Below are 14,594 nucleotides of genomic sequence, written 5' to 3'. Positions count from 1 at the left end.
AGGATAAATAGTAGGGTCATCTAGGTGCATGCATGCAAAGGTGGGCACACCAAGGCTCTATGACCCATGCTACTGTAGCCACACAAAAAATAGGAGAAGAGGTTTTGAATGTTATCATAATGGACATGCCAAGTAGTGACAAGGTCTACATGGAGTAGAGATATGTATTTAAAGCGTACCTAAACATAATATTTTCACTTTACATAAAAGGGAAGACAACCCTTATATGTAAAGTGAAAATGTTATTCATGTTTTTAATGCAACACTTTTTTTTTCCCCTTTCAGGCTTGATTGCCAAGGCAATCCTAAACTGGAATGCAGAGCCTCCTGGGACACCTATGTGACGTATCCCGGAAGTGTCACGGTCCCTTCCGTGACAGAAGTTTGAGGATCTGTCAGACAAGCTGCATGTGTGATTATCTGACAGCCTCTTTGGTTTTACTTGTTGCTGTGTTGTTGTTTGTAATGACCACTCCCCTTGTATCAGGTGCAGTTCCTGGGTATGAGTATCCCTACCTTCAGGGGATGCTCATATGGTTAGGAGTCAGGGCTGGATTAGGGTTTTGCAAGGGGTGACCATTCCCTTTTTCCTAGGTATTTGAGGCCTAGTAGTTTATACACCTTCCTGTTACCCTCCCCTCCCTGTCATTCGTGACAGGAAGGCTCTGGGTGCTCCTTCTGCACATGCACAGAAGGGGCATTTTTTCTATTAGAGGAAAGAGACACTGAGCTTGCGTGAGATTGGCTCTCTTTTTTTCCCCTTCATAGCCACTACATCACCTGATCTTGCACTGCACAGTGCGAGATTGGGTGATGTTTCAAGAAGACGGAGGAGAAGAATGATGATGGTGGCCCCCTGCACTTCCTCAGCACCGGGACAAAGACAAATCCCAGGACGACGCAGGACTGGATAGCAGGAAGACCAGTGCCATCGAAGGACTTGTGGGATTAAAGGTAAGTGTAACTTTTTGGTTTTTAGTTTAGTTCCGCTTTAAGAATATTAAAAATATCAAATATGTATAAATGTTTTAATATGACAGTTTAATAACACTCTAAATGTTGTTTTCCGACTGACTTATGGTTCTTATTTGCTCTTAGAATGGACTGAATGCTTCCAGAGTTCTATAATAATATCTTAATCTTTCAGCCTGGAATGTCAAAAACATGGTGGTTGCCAATGCACAACTTTTTTGCCTAGTGAATTTGCAACCTCTATTTAACCTCCTTGAGCTGTACTCTATGCATTATTTGTAATATTTGATTGGTTGACCATTGTATGGGGATCAAAACCACTTTTTGTATTCAATCAGTATTTTAATTAGGAATAATGAAAATGATTGCAATACAGACTGAATATTAATCATTAGTTCAGTAATTATTTGTAGTCCATAGTTTTAAATAATCATACTTACAGTCTTTATATCGATCTAATACAACATTGAAAAAAAACTGCATGTGTATACCTAGCCTTAGCTCCACCCAAACTAAGTATTGGCAACCTTTCCCAAACACTTCTCTGTTTGTATGTAGTAAGGCTGTACTATGTAATTGTTAGATCTAAAAAACATTTTCAGTCAGATTGCAGGGTAGGTAGCTGGCTTCTGGCGGAAATACTTTGTATACTTTGCTTTGCAGGAAGTACTCCTGACTTAGCTCTGATTTTCCTGATCTGCATCCTTGTTTAACATTAGTGACACAGAAAGTACCAAACACAGAAAACTTGTATGACAGACAGACAAGTTGCTTTCAGGCCCTAGAACCTCCAAAAAAAGGGAACTATCAAAATCCAATATGGCCACACACAAGTCACACGGTGCTTCTGCTCACACCTTCTAAATACTGCTGGATTTGATCCTTATACTTTAAGATCATATATTACCAATGCATACAGTGTATGTGTAATAATAATGCACACTGCAGAACTTCATCTCCCAGCATGTCATATCATCCATGGTTAATGTGTATTCTGCTGACCTACATCTCCCAGCATATTTTATCTTATCTGGAACCTGTGTATACTGCTAAACTATATCTCCCAGGATGTCATGTTATGCATGGCCTGTGTGTATATACTGCAGAACTACATCCCCCTTGGCATGGCATGTCATACCTAGGCCATGTGTACAGTATATTGCAGAACTACCACCTAAAGCATGTCATATCATACATCTCCCAGCAAGCAATACTGCTACAGGTGCATTATAAATAACATTTTCCACCATTTTGAATTCTAGCAAAGCACCTTTGGAGTTGCTTGACTGATTATTTTACAAACCAAAAAATGGCCAACAATGAAAAAAAAATTGCAGTTAAGTTGTTCATTTACTAACCAATAGTATAATGATGACATTGAACAACAAGAACACAAAATCTCCATAAATCACATTTACTGCCTGCAAGGCAGAAAGCAATTACAGCCACGTCCCTTGACTGTGCCCCTGCACTTTTATTCCAATCATCTCCTTAATAATCAAAAAGAAAGAACAACATCAGCCATATTAGCAAAAAATGTTGCTGTATGTATTCTATAACATTTTATAACTAGTCAAGGGAAGGAGTAATTTTGTGCATTTTTCTCTTGTATCCAGTGTTTTGCAAATTCTCACGTACTTCCAGATGTTTTAATTCTCAATTTAAATATGGCCAAAAAAAACAACAAAAATGTTTTGTCATGAAATAATCGATACAATGGCTTGTAGGTCCTCTCAGTAGGGTTGATAAAGAAGTATTTGCTGCTCATTCCGCATCTTTAAAAATGTGTTCTTTGTGAATCCATTTTTCTTATTTCCCTTGCGTGTGATTGGGAATTGGTGAACAGAGCTTTATTTACTAAGCTCAGTGAACAATCACTTTGACAAGTGAACAGTCTATAGTAAATCCAGTCCAAGCAACCCCTATGCATTGGATTCCTAGCACAATACAAAGAAAACTTTCAACCATTCCAGCTGTCGCACATTTAGGCCAACTAGCTTGCGCACCAGTGTTGCTGGGACTTGTAGTTCAACCTCAGCCACAGGAGCTGGATTTATATAGCATGCTTTGAAAATTTTGGAAGAGGACCCGCTCCCCCCATCCTTTGGCACGCCTCTCTGGCCACATGGTATTGCAGCACTCAGAACAATAAGACTTGTGGCTTTATATTGAAACAATTTCTGGCACTTAGCCACATTCCCCTATCAAAGCAAGGACCCCACTTCCAATCAGCTCCCCCTTCCCCTTCATATAAAAAACGGAGGGGCCCCTGAACTTGTAACTGGCTGGTCTGCTAAAAGAAGCTCAAGTTATCTGTCTGATGCAAGAGAAGCATGCAGTTTCATCAAGACTGCAGTGCTACTTGCAGTTACCCTTCCAGGGAACCCCTGCTCCACCTCATCCCCTCCCCGCCTCACCCCAGGACTCACCCTACACATCTCAGGGAAGGGGGTTCTCCTCTCTTTTGGGGGGGATATTTCCTTGAAGTTTTGGCAGCTGAAATGGACGGGACACAGAGATCAATTCTGTCACTGGCTACTCAACATAAAACACACCAGCAAAAGGGAACCTATGGCCAATCAGAGTGAGCTTGCAATTGTGACACATAGGCAGGCCCGCCCTTCTTTCCAAGACATGCAGTATGTTTAACTGCTTCTCTGTTACATGCTTCCCCCGTGGGGTGGAGACATGAGAAAAAGGAGACATTATATTTCTGTTACACCCACTCTCGAACACATCCCCTCTAAATCTTTATACAGCACCACTGCTGCCCCAGGAATTCACTTCAAATGTGTTTTAAAATTGTAGGCCAGTGAAAGCTGTGGTATGATGGTCTAAAATCAGCAAAAAACACTTTGACTTTTTCGATTTAAGGCACTTTCATTTATAAACTAGCATGATAATTCTCCTTCTTTTAACTGCTATTTTTTTGCTTCTTTGACTTACGTTTTTTGTATTATTATTAATATTAATAATATTAATAAACAGGATTTATATAGCATCAACAAATTATGCAGCGCTGTACATTAAATAGGGGTTGCAAATGACAGACTAATACAGACAGTGATACAGGAGGGGAGGACCCTGCCCCGAAGTGCTTACAATCTAGTCGGTGGGGGAATTTACACACAATAGGATGGGAGATATGTAGTGGTGGGAAGTAGTGGTGGTTTCAAAACACAGAAGAATATAGGTAGGCAAGTCTGAAAAAGTGTGTTTTGAGCGCTCCTTTAAATGAGCAGAAAGTAGGAGCCAAGCCGAATGGGACGAGGAAGACCATTCCAGAGAATTGGGGAAACTCTAGAAAAGTCTTTGAGCCATGTGTGTGATGAGGTTATGAGTGAGGAAGTCATTAGTAGGTCATTGGAGGAGTAAAGAGAGCAGCAGGGGGAGTATTTTTTTTTACCAGGTCAGAAAAGTATGTGGGACAAGAACTGTGGAGGGATTTGAAGGCAAAGCACAGGAGCTTAAATATGATTCTCAGGTGAAATGGAAGCCATTGAAAAGAACTGCAAAGAGAAGCAGCAGAAGTGGAGCGGTGGGAAGGATTGATGGGTCTGCAGTATTCATAATAGATTGTAGAGGAGAGAGTCAGGTTAGTGGAATACCAGAAAGGAGAAGGTTGCAGTAGTCCAATACTTCAATTGCTTTTTAGATTGCTGTTTTTGTTACTTTTTACAACATTGTTTTGTTTGTATTATTTATTTACATTTTTACTTTTTAACATCTTTTTCTTAAAAATTTTACTGACTTTTTAATTTGGTGGTGTAAATTCCAAAAATGTTTAGATCAGCTGGACTAGCATCAGTGAAACAGCAGCACTTTGCTGCTAGGAGTTGCTCTTCTGAAAAGGTTTAAAGAATGAAGGACACCCCTTATCTGTCCCTTATTTGCGAGAGAGAAGCCTTCTTTATAGTCTCAGCTCTTCCACAGACAATGCAATCTGTTTTTCAATATGATTTTTGGCCATGGGAAACTAGGCAGGAAGTGAACTCCTTGCTTTTACTTTCTCCTGCAAATTCATGCATTTAAAGGACACATAGAGTTGACCTCCACTACCATCATTCTGACTCTTTTAGATCCCCTGCAAGTCCTCGGCTGTTCAGACACCAAGGATATTCCTAATCCTGCTTCCTGAAAATCCTAAAAAATCTGTCCCAGCCATGCAATGTGGTCTCATGACCAGGACTACCATTATATAATTGTCTGGGCCCCGTAAAATTTAAACTTACAGGGCACCTTTCCCCATGTATAAAAGTTAGCATTGCAAAATCCAAGCTCTTTTGATCAAGACCCAGTACAAAAGTGGCCCTGCAGATACAAAACACAAAATTACATTTTGCCAAACAGATGTAGTGGATAGGAACATCTGTGCACCTGTAATATAAGTAGGCCTGGAAAAAAAAGGGGCAAGCATAAATTGGGTAGTGAGATGTCCACAGTCCTGTTCCCAATCTGAGTTGTGCCAAACTTCCCTCCTCCAGCCAATTCCTTTTAGAGTTTTGTTTTTTAATGTGAACTGTTTTTTTTTTTTTTAATGTGAGCCTGGAAAATGATAATCATTAACCATGGCTGCTCTGCAGGGTTGCGGGGTCTTGAATGGTTGTCATATTCTTCTACCACATCCTTTTTTTTTTAATGAGGTGAAATGAGGTGAAGTTGCAGTCACCTGATTTTGGTGTTTGGGCTGTATGTAAGGCAATTATTTATTGGCCCTGAGGTGGTAGCTGGTTAGTGGCCTATTGTACAGGTTTACCTACGAATACAGCTTGTGTTAAAACTTGGAGCCCAGAAATAAGGGGTATTGCAGACACAGGATGACCATAGTAGCCAGGTGAAAAGCATTTTCAGAAAGAGGCCAGCAAGGGCAGACCATGGATTGCTCTCATGATTCTTTGTAGGATGTCAGATGGGGTCAGTAATTTCAGTCACAATGTTGCCCAGGTTTCTTTTATTAATTTTCAGTATAATGTTGCATTGTTTATAGTAGTTGCTTCCTTGCTTTCAGCAAGTTGTAATGACTGGATATAGCTGCTACCATGTACAAATATCAATACAAACAAGATGTGGGGTGGGGTAGGGTGGCCACAGTAAGGTAAGTAGTTTGTTTTTAAATCAAATACTCACAAGCAGACAATCTGACTGCTTGACCAACAACTCTAATCAAATTATGTGTTAGATCCTGCCCTCCCAATAATTTTTTCTCAGATAGAAAGTAATTGGAATTTCAATGTACTCAGTTCCTTGTATACACAAAACAACCTATGTACTTTTAATCAATGTCTACCAAAACATCCATTTCAACACACATCCGACTCAAAAGCATAAAATCAGGTTATGATTGATCAGCTGCTGAATTCCCTTCAGATTTGTTTTAAATCTCATTGTGTTTTTCGGCAATTAGATCAGAAGTAAAAATTTGTCTGTGTGTGCTAGCTGATAGGATCCGTTCAGTAAAGTAAACCAGATACTTTTCCCAGAATGAGCAAAGTACAATTCTACTTCTGTTAAAATCTCCAACACAAAGGAGTTTCTGAAAACAGTATAACTTAGGTAAATTGTTCTTTTAAAAGCTCTCATACACAAAATACAAATGGGACCTTCACGTTTTGGAGTTAACAGATTGACAACCCACAACCCCAAGCTGAATGTATATGCTGATGGCTGTTAGAGGATTCACATATCAGTTCTGCTGAGGGGTCATTGCTGACTTGTGCCAGGAATTTCTTTTAAATGACATCACCGGTTGAGAATTCACATAACACAGTCATTGTAGTTTGAGGAAACCCAGAGTTCTTCCTGTGCACATTTAAAGATTTTAGCAATGTATTCAATGCAATGATTGAGTCACTACAAGTCACAGCCTTCCCAGCAGCTTGTTAGGGGACACCTAAAGTCAAGAAATATTCAGCGGTTTGGTACTACGTATACCATTTTGTGCCTGAAAAACTAGAAGTCTAAAAATATCCAGCAACCTAAATCATAGGAAACTGCACGCCTATTAACCAGCCCTCAGAACCCAAGGAAATCCAGTTCTCATCATTACTGCATGTTCCTAATATTTTAACAGCCGATTTATTCACCTACCTTTCTCTTTTCTACAAAAATATCCTGGACTCCCAAACAGCTCTCCCCTTTTCTTCTTCTCTTTAACCTTGAATCTTACATTCAGGAATTTCAAGTTTTGCCATATAAAGAGCGTCCCGTAGCTGTAAGAAAGTAGGCGCAGGGCCCACATGACCGGGTGCTAGGCCTAGCCCAGGAGTGTTAAGGGGTTAAGAAAAGGTAGTATTGCTAGAGGGGGCTGGGCTAGTATGAAACGTGGGGTAGGAGGGGATTAGGAATAGGAGAAGTTAAAAGGGGCTGGACGAAAGTGAGAGTCCCTCTTTTGGAAGGAAAGAGTTTTCTGTACAGACGCAAGTAGGGAGAGGGAATTTTTCAGGGCCTCTTGGCCCAGCTCAGGAGTCAGCGGCTTACGTTGTGAAGCCTGGCCACAAGATATAGTAGCTGGGATGTTGGAGGGGGGTTTCATCAGTGAACCTCCTTCTCAGTTATAGTAGTAGGGCTGCGGCCTCGCAGGCGCAAGCCTGCAGTGTGCCTATTCCTGCCCCCCCCCCCGCCAGCTCAGGGCCTGCCTGGGGCCCCTTCAGGGAGCCGCCGGGCAGGCTAGGGAAGAAACCTCTTCCATGTCGAGGGTCTTGGGACCTGGGGAGAGAGGCTTGCAGGCCTGGGGCTCTCTCTTTTGCATTGGGGCCTTGCATCGGGTGGGACCCCATCGGAAGGCAGTGGTAGGTGGGTCGGCTGTGGCCAATGGGGGGCACCCCCAAACTGCTGTTTGTGGGGGGGGGTCTCGTTGGTAGGCCTCACCTGAAGCCGGGAACTCACGTAGTGCGAGTGCCCAGCGGAGGGTGCCTGCGGCCGACCCGGACCTCGATGGTGGTAGTGGGGTTGCTTCCACTGCCTCCCAGGCACAGTCCGGACCCGGGAAGCGCCTTTTCCCTTCTGCCAGGCCGCAGAGGGAGCCCATTAAGCACATCCGAATCGCTGAACCAGAAGTGACGGCGGGGGAAGGTCGGCTCTGTCACTTTCTGGGAATCCTTGGGTCTGCAGAAAACGGAGCTCCCTGGGTGTCGCTGGGTGGCCGAGGCGTGGGTGTTAGTACTGGGGGAGGTTGGGCTCTATTTCTTTTGGAAGCAGTACTGTGGACAGGATATGCTGTAAAACCCTGGTTAGTGCTGCGGGGTCGTTACACTATTGCTCCCTGGTGTTGGTGCAGCGAGATGGTATACTTCTTACTCGCTGTTGTCAGGGCGGTGGGATGATGAACTGTCTATTATTCTTTGGGTTCAGTTTGAGTAATAGTATATTCTGGTACTCCTTTTGTCAGTGCAGTGGGTTGGTACGCTCCGTTCCTCTCCATGGTCAGTGGTGTGGGATGGTATATTCTATTACTCCCAGGTGTTAGTACCTGTGGGATGGTTTACACTATTTCTCCCAGGTGTCAGTTTGGGGGGGTTGTATTTTCTATTACTCCCTGGTGTCTGTACGATGGGATGGTATTTGCTATTAGGCCCTGGGTCAGCCCTGTAGTATGGTTTACACTATTTCTCCCAGGTGGTAGTTCTGGGGGGATGGTATACTCGGTTACCCCCTGAAGTCAGTGCTGTGGGGGTGCTGTACATTTTTAAACCCCGGGGGTCAGGATAGTGAGCTGGTCTGCACTTTTACTCCCTGGTGTCCAAAGAATGTGGGATGGTATTCAGTGTTTCTCCCAGTTGTCATACTGGGGGAGGGTATGCTGTATTACTCCCTGGTGTCTGTAGTGGGGGATGGTCTATGCTGTTTCTCACAGTCTTCAGTACTGGGGGATGGTATGTGGTATTACTCACTGGTGTCTGTGCTGTGGTATGGTAATCACGGATTCTCCCAGTTGTCAGTACTGGGGGATGGTATATTGTATTACACCTTGGTGCCTGTACTGTGGGTTGGGTATACAGTGTATCTCCCAGTTGTTAGTAACTAAGGGTTGGTATACTTTATTACTCCTTGTTTTAGGTGCTGGGGGAGGGTTTACACTCTGCTACCAGGGGTCAGTTGGGTTGGGTGATATTTGCTGTTACTCCCCGGTGTCAGTGCTGTGGGATGGTAATCACTGTTTCTCCCAGTTGTCAGTACTGGGGGATGGTATACGGTATTTTGCTTTGGTGCCAGTACTTTGGGTTGGGTAGACAGTGTTTCTTCCAGTTGTTAGAAATAGGGGTTAGTATACTTTATTACTCCTTGATTAGGTGCTTGCTGTGGGAGGGTTTACACTTTTCTCCTAAGGTCAGTTGGGTGAGGTGATATTTGCTGTTACTCCCTGGTGTCAGTACTGTGGGAGGGGGTGCATTATTTCTCCCAGGTGTAGGTGTGGTGGGGTGATGTACCCTAGTACTCCTTGGTGTCAATGCTATGGGGTGGTATGCACTAATTTCTCCCAGGTCAGTACAGTCAATTATGATCAATGGCATATTCTATTAGTCCCGGGTGGCGGTACTGTAAACACTATTGACATTTGGAGGTGGGTTTTTGAGTACTGGTATACTTTATTACTAGGTTGGGGCATTAGGTGTGGTTGGTTTCGTTGCATTGTGGGGTGAGTTGGGCACTGTTGCTTTGGGCGAGGTGAGCGGAAGACGTTTTCAGCTGACCAAGAGGCAGTGTGCTCACCTGGAGTGGAAGTACATTGGATCGAAGCACCTGGAATCACGGTGGAGGGGAATGGGGTCGGAGCCTCGCACATTTGGGGGCAGGTGAGTGGCCCCTGGCATGGTAAGATCCATGCTGGGGGGGGGATAGTTTTGTGGTGTTGGCAGAGAGTGCCCGGGAGTGTTGCTGTCAGGACACGCATAGTTCCACACTGCCCAGAGTGAAGTAAAGACAGAGGTGGGCCATTTCGGTGACACGGAATGGGGGTAGCGTAGTGCTACATCATGATAGGCTGAGGGTGCCCGAGACTGTTGCGGTCTGGTTGGATACAATGGCCCGGACCAGTTGAAAGGGCAAACTCGCATAGTTCAACACTGCCCGGAGTGAAGTGAAGACGGAGGTGGGGCCATTTCGGTGACCAGGAATGGGGGTAGTGTAGTGCTACATCATGTTCGGCTGTGGGTGCCCAGGTGTGTTGCAGTCTGGTTGGATACGGTGGCCAGGACCGGTTGGACAGGTGAACGCTCATAGTTCAACACTGCACCAAGTGAGGTGAATACAGAGGTGGGCCATTTTGGTGGCCAGAAATGGGGGTATGCTACATCATGTGTTGTGTCAGATGAGTTGCCCCTTGGCATGGTAGGGCTCCGTGCCAGGGGGGGGCTATGATTGGAGTAAAGCTCCAAGTGGGACATATTTCGTGCTGTTAAACTGGTCTTCAAGGTGGCGATTGGAGTGACCTGGTGTTGCGGTCTGGTTATGATGGCCACTACCAATTTTTTTGGACAGGCGCCTGGTTCAACACAGCTTGGAGTATGGAATAAGACAGTGAGCCATCTTTGCGGCCAGGAATAGAGGAGGACCAACGGGCAGGCTGGAATTTACCAAGCTCGGCGAGTGTCGAGGTAGAGCTCAGATGCAAGGTTTCACACCTGAGCGCTGTGGCGGTTGGGGTCTTGGAAGGCAAGGATCCAGTGCATTGGAAAAGTGGTGGATTTTGGCAGGGGGATCCTCTTTGGTGGGGTCTCCCCCTTTATGGTGAACGGATGATTATGGCTCCTGAGGTGGTGCTGGGCGGCTAGGGGCCAAGGTGGAGATGTTGTAAGAGTTAAAATCCTGTTAGGTGCGGATTTTGCCTTCTGAGACCTGCAGCCTCTTTGTTTGGGTGTATAATTCGGAGTTTGATAATAATATGGATATTGTTGTAATGGTTATGTATTATTAAAAGGGGAATTAGGTTGTTGGTTAATTAAGCTATATTCAATGTAATATGTTAGCATTATATAATCCCATTTTTAATAATAATTATAATAATAGTGGAGTGTTATGTTAATGTATGCTTATCAAAGTGTAAAATGTTTTTTTTATTTGGGTATTTAATGGTAGGGGAGTGGTTGGTATGCAGGTGGGGGGTCGGGGGGAGGCAGAGGTTATGACGATGGTGTTGGTAAAGAATGGGCTAGAAGGTCCAAGCTACCCTGGTCAAAAGTTCTTATGCCCAAGACCTTTTCCCTTTATCCAGACCCAGGCCTCCTGGGTGACTTGTGATTTCCTTATAACCCTCTGCAGGCGAGGCAATATGCTTTGTGCAGTTTGAAGAATTATTACAGTGCAATGTTTCTTATAAATGGAGTTTTTTGTCAGCTTTCAACCACATCAATCACTATTCCAAAATGCCCTGAAGTCTTCTTTACTGATACAAATTCTGTCTCAGTTCTCTTAATATAAAAATATTAATATAAAGCTAAACCAATACAAACTTTTATATATACAAATTAGGCTTTGAGATGTATACTGACAACATAGCTCACTGCCCAACATTATTAATATTATTAGTATTTTTATTATTAAACTGTATTTATAAAGTGCCAACATATTACACAGCGCTGTACAATATATAGGGGTTGCCAGACAGATACAATGACATATGAGGGGTAGACCCTCTGATTTTATCCAGGCATTTCTGAAATGTTTCTGTTCACTTTACAAGGGGCAAAAGCAGGGGTCTTAGGGGAGGAGGGAGGTCCTGACATTGATTGCCATTTTTAAGGGGCTTAAACCTGCCTGCCCCTACTGCTTTGACTGTCAGCATGGCACAAAGGATAAAAGCTGTGACTGGCCGTGTTGTTGGTCAAGTAACCTTGAATGGCTCCATCCGCTGGACTTATCCTCTGGGGGAAAAAAGCTGTGACTGACATCCCAGGGAGAGAAACCTATGATCCATGAGCCAAAGGAGAGGGATCATTAGACCACACAGCAGGCAGAAGTCTGGGAGATAGTTTGCCTGGGGCTGAGGGTTTTGAGTTTTGGTAGGTATGTGTCACGTATAACAGGGAGGGGAGGGAAACAGAAAGGTGTTTATACTACTAGGCCTCAAATGACTAGGGAAAAGGGAATGGTCACCCCTTGCAGACACCCTAACCTCACCCTAACTCCTAACCGTATGAGCATTCCCTGATGGTAGGAAAGCTCATACTCAGGAACCTAGGCCCTACTAGCCCTGAATAGCCCTGGCAGTAGTGTCTGGCTTGAGACTGCTGGTTCCTTCCCCTATGAAGGACCCAGTGTCTCCCTGAGGCCTAGTAAACAACTAAATAACCACAAAACACCAAAAGTAAAGCAACTTATCTGATTAGCAGATATAAACAGGAACTCAGGATGGCACAACACTCCAGCTATTCACAACCCAGCAGTGAATATCAACCGCACAGCATGAAGTGTGAGGCCAGACTAAATGGAGGAGCAGTAATGACCAGCACCTGCACCTGATGGAGGAGCAGTAATGACCAGCACCTGCACCTGATGTAAGGGGAGTGGTCATTACAAACAACAACACAGAAACAAGTAAAACCAAAGAGGCTGTCAGATATTCACATATGCAGCTTGTCTGACAGATCCTCAAACTTCTGTCACAGAAGGGACCGTGACAGTATGTAACAGTAACTTGGTTAACTGGGAAACACTGTTCGTGATTCAGGAAACGAATTTCTAAACACACCTAGTGCTTGCTGTCTCTCACATTCACACTCACTAATTCAGGGCCCAATCACAGTTAAAGCTGACTTGTAATTTGCTATAAAGCAAACAGTGGGAGAGGATGTTACACAGACCTTAGGAAACAATAACATGGACCCATGTGAGATGCTCTCTGGAATTTTAGTCACACTGAATTACAGATCCAAAAACTGGTTACTGATTTTTGAACTTGAAACCTTCTGATACTATCTTTACTACAAGAAATGTTGCACTTTTCAATGTATGCCAGTGCAGTTCTCCTGGAAAAAATCATTAAACATTTAGTTCTGTTTAATTTGGTGGAAACATTGGCTGCATTTGTGTTTTGTGCTTGCAAACACAAATGTCCTTGTCACTGTTATCAGTGAAATGTCTGTTTGATAGCAGGGTAATAACGCATGGTTGCTGCCAGTGAAGACGTGTTGGTTTCTTATAGGCCCGTGTGCAAGGAAGCAGCATGTGCTTTGTTGGGCTATCGCATGATGCTTATGTTTGTGATGATGGTATGTGTATGCAAGCAAAGCATGCCTACTAGTGATTAAAAAAAAAAGGAGACAAAATAAATGCCACCTGTGTACCTCCCAATTCCCCAAGATGGGAATATGGGATTTCTATTCTATTGCGTTTCTATTCTGCATTAATCACTTACGTTTTTTGGTTACTTTTTTTCAGAAATCTTTTGACATTGAAAGTAATCAGGTTGATGTGGGCAAGTATGCAAAAAAGTAAATGTAAAATGCTCTTGGTAAATGATCTTGGCATGATGACACCACTCATATCAAAAAGCATAGAAGTTTAAATAAGACAGAATTGTCCTCCATACTCCATAAGGAAGCTCTACTCATTGGCATCTAATGCCAATTATTTTATTTTATGGAATAAATGTGGTGGTAAATGTATGGGTGTACTTATCTACAGGATAAATCTGCTTTTTTTGTCATCTATTATAAAGAATATACCACGTTTTATGTATTGTTTGTTCAGTTACTGTATATCCCCTTCATCCACAGGCACTGTTTAATTAATGATCTTATTTTAGCCTGTTCAGATATGTTGAAAAAGTTATCAGCTTTTATGGGGTATGCATACTTTTGTTTATATATACAGGTTATGAAATTAAGAATTGTATACAGATTAAAAGTATGATTCATTAAAATGATTCTTGCACACGTTCTATAGAGTGGAATTTCTCATTTTCTATTTCAGTGCCCACCTACACCCAACTGTTAGGACCACTCTGTCTGTTTTTTTAATAGCTTGATTTTTATTGTGGTAAAACACTTATTGGTTATGAAATTTTAAGGAAACCTGTCATGGAAAAGCGCGTAGGCTGTCATTGCTGATTTCCATCTTTAACAATTCAGGATTTCTGCCTATGATGTTCAAATTGGACACAGGCACCACATTTACAAGACAAGTACAGGCTTAAGTGTAAAGACACAAGGCACTGAGAACAGAGCCTAGTGTTAAAACAGAAGGCCTGGAGAGTTTCCTTCCAAAAAATGGATTTGTGGAAGTCAGTTGATTTTTGAGAAATGAGAAGAAGGAAAGCTGCCAGGAGCCAATGACAACTTAAGTGACAGCAACACTGAGATTAGCAGACTTTTTTTTATTTAAATTCTGAAAAAACCTGCATAGAAAGTTTGTCACTGGAGATCGATAGGTGGGTGTTTGAAAGTGCTGCTTGGAGTTTTTAGGAACTATTTTGGAGCAAAATTGGCAGCTGATGGGCATGGTACTGTATGCTTAATTTTTGGTGCTGTATGTTTTCCCCCCCTTTTTTTAAATTAACGGTCAACAAAATGATCAAGATTTTTAAATTAATGGTCAACAAAGTTTGAATGGGGTGAAAATGAGTCTCCCACCAAACATTGCAGCCCCAGATTACTTGGTCCCTCTTGTAGCATCCTTTCCAGCTA

At 43.0% G+C, this 14,594-nt stretch overlaps 1 protein-coding gene across 3 annotated transcripts in view; it reads right to left on the bottom strand.

The window, feature by feature from the left end:
• Positions 1-14,594, bottom strand: part of SLC38A5 (solute carrier family 38 member 5) — a 70,574-nt gene that overhangs the window by 32,192 nt on the left and 23,788 nt on the right. For 2 of the 3 annotated variants that reach the window (XM_072431005.1, XM_072431007.1), the window contains exon 1: positions 3,402-3,531. The exons of the other annotated variant lie outside the window; for it this stretch is intronic. The gene's annotated coding sequence lies outside the window, so the exon portion shown is untranslated. Of the gene's footprint in view, positions 1-3,401; positions 3,532-14,594 lie in introns of those variants that run through there. 3 annotated transcript variants of the gene reach the window in all.

The sequence above is a fragment of the Pyxicephalus adspersus genome, chromosome Z (genome assembly GCF_032062135.1).
Source record: "Pyxicephalus adspersus chromosome Z, UCB_Pads_2.0, whole genome shotgun sequence".
NCBI lineage: Eukaryota > Metazoa > Chordata > Amphibia > Anura > Pyxicephalidae > Pyxicephalus > Pyxicephalus adspersus.
This window is presented reverse-complemented; position numbering and strand designations above follow the sequence as displayed.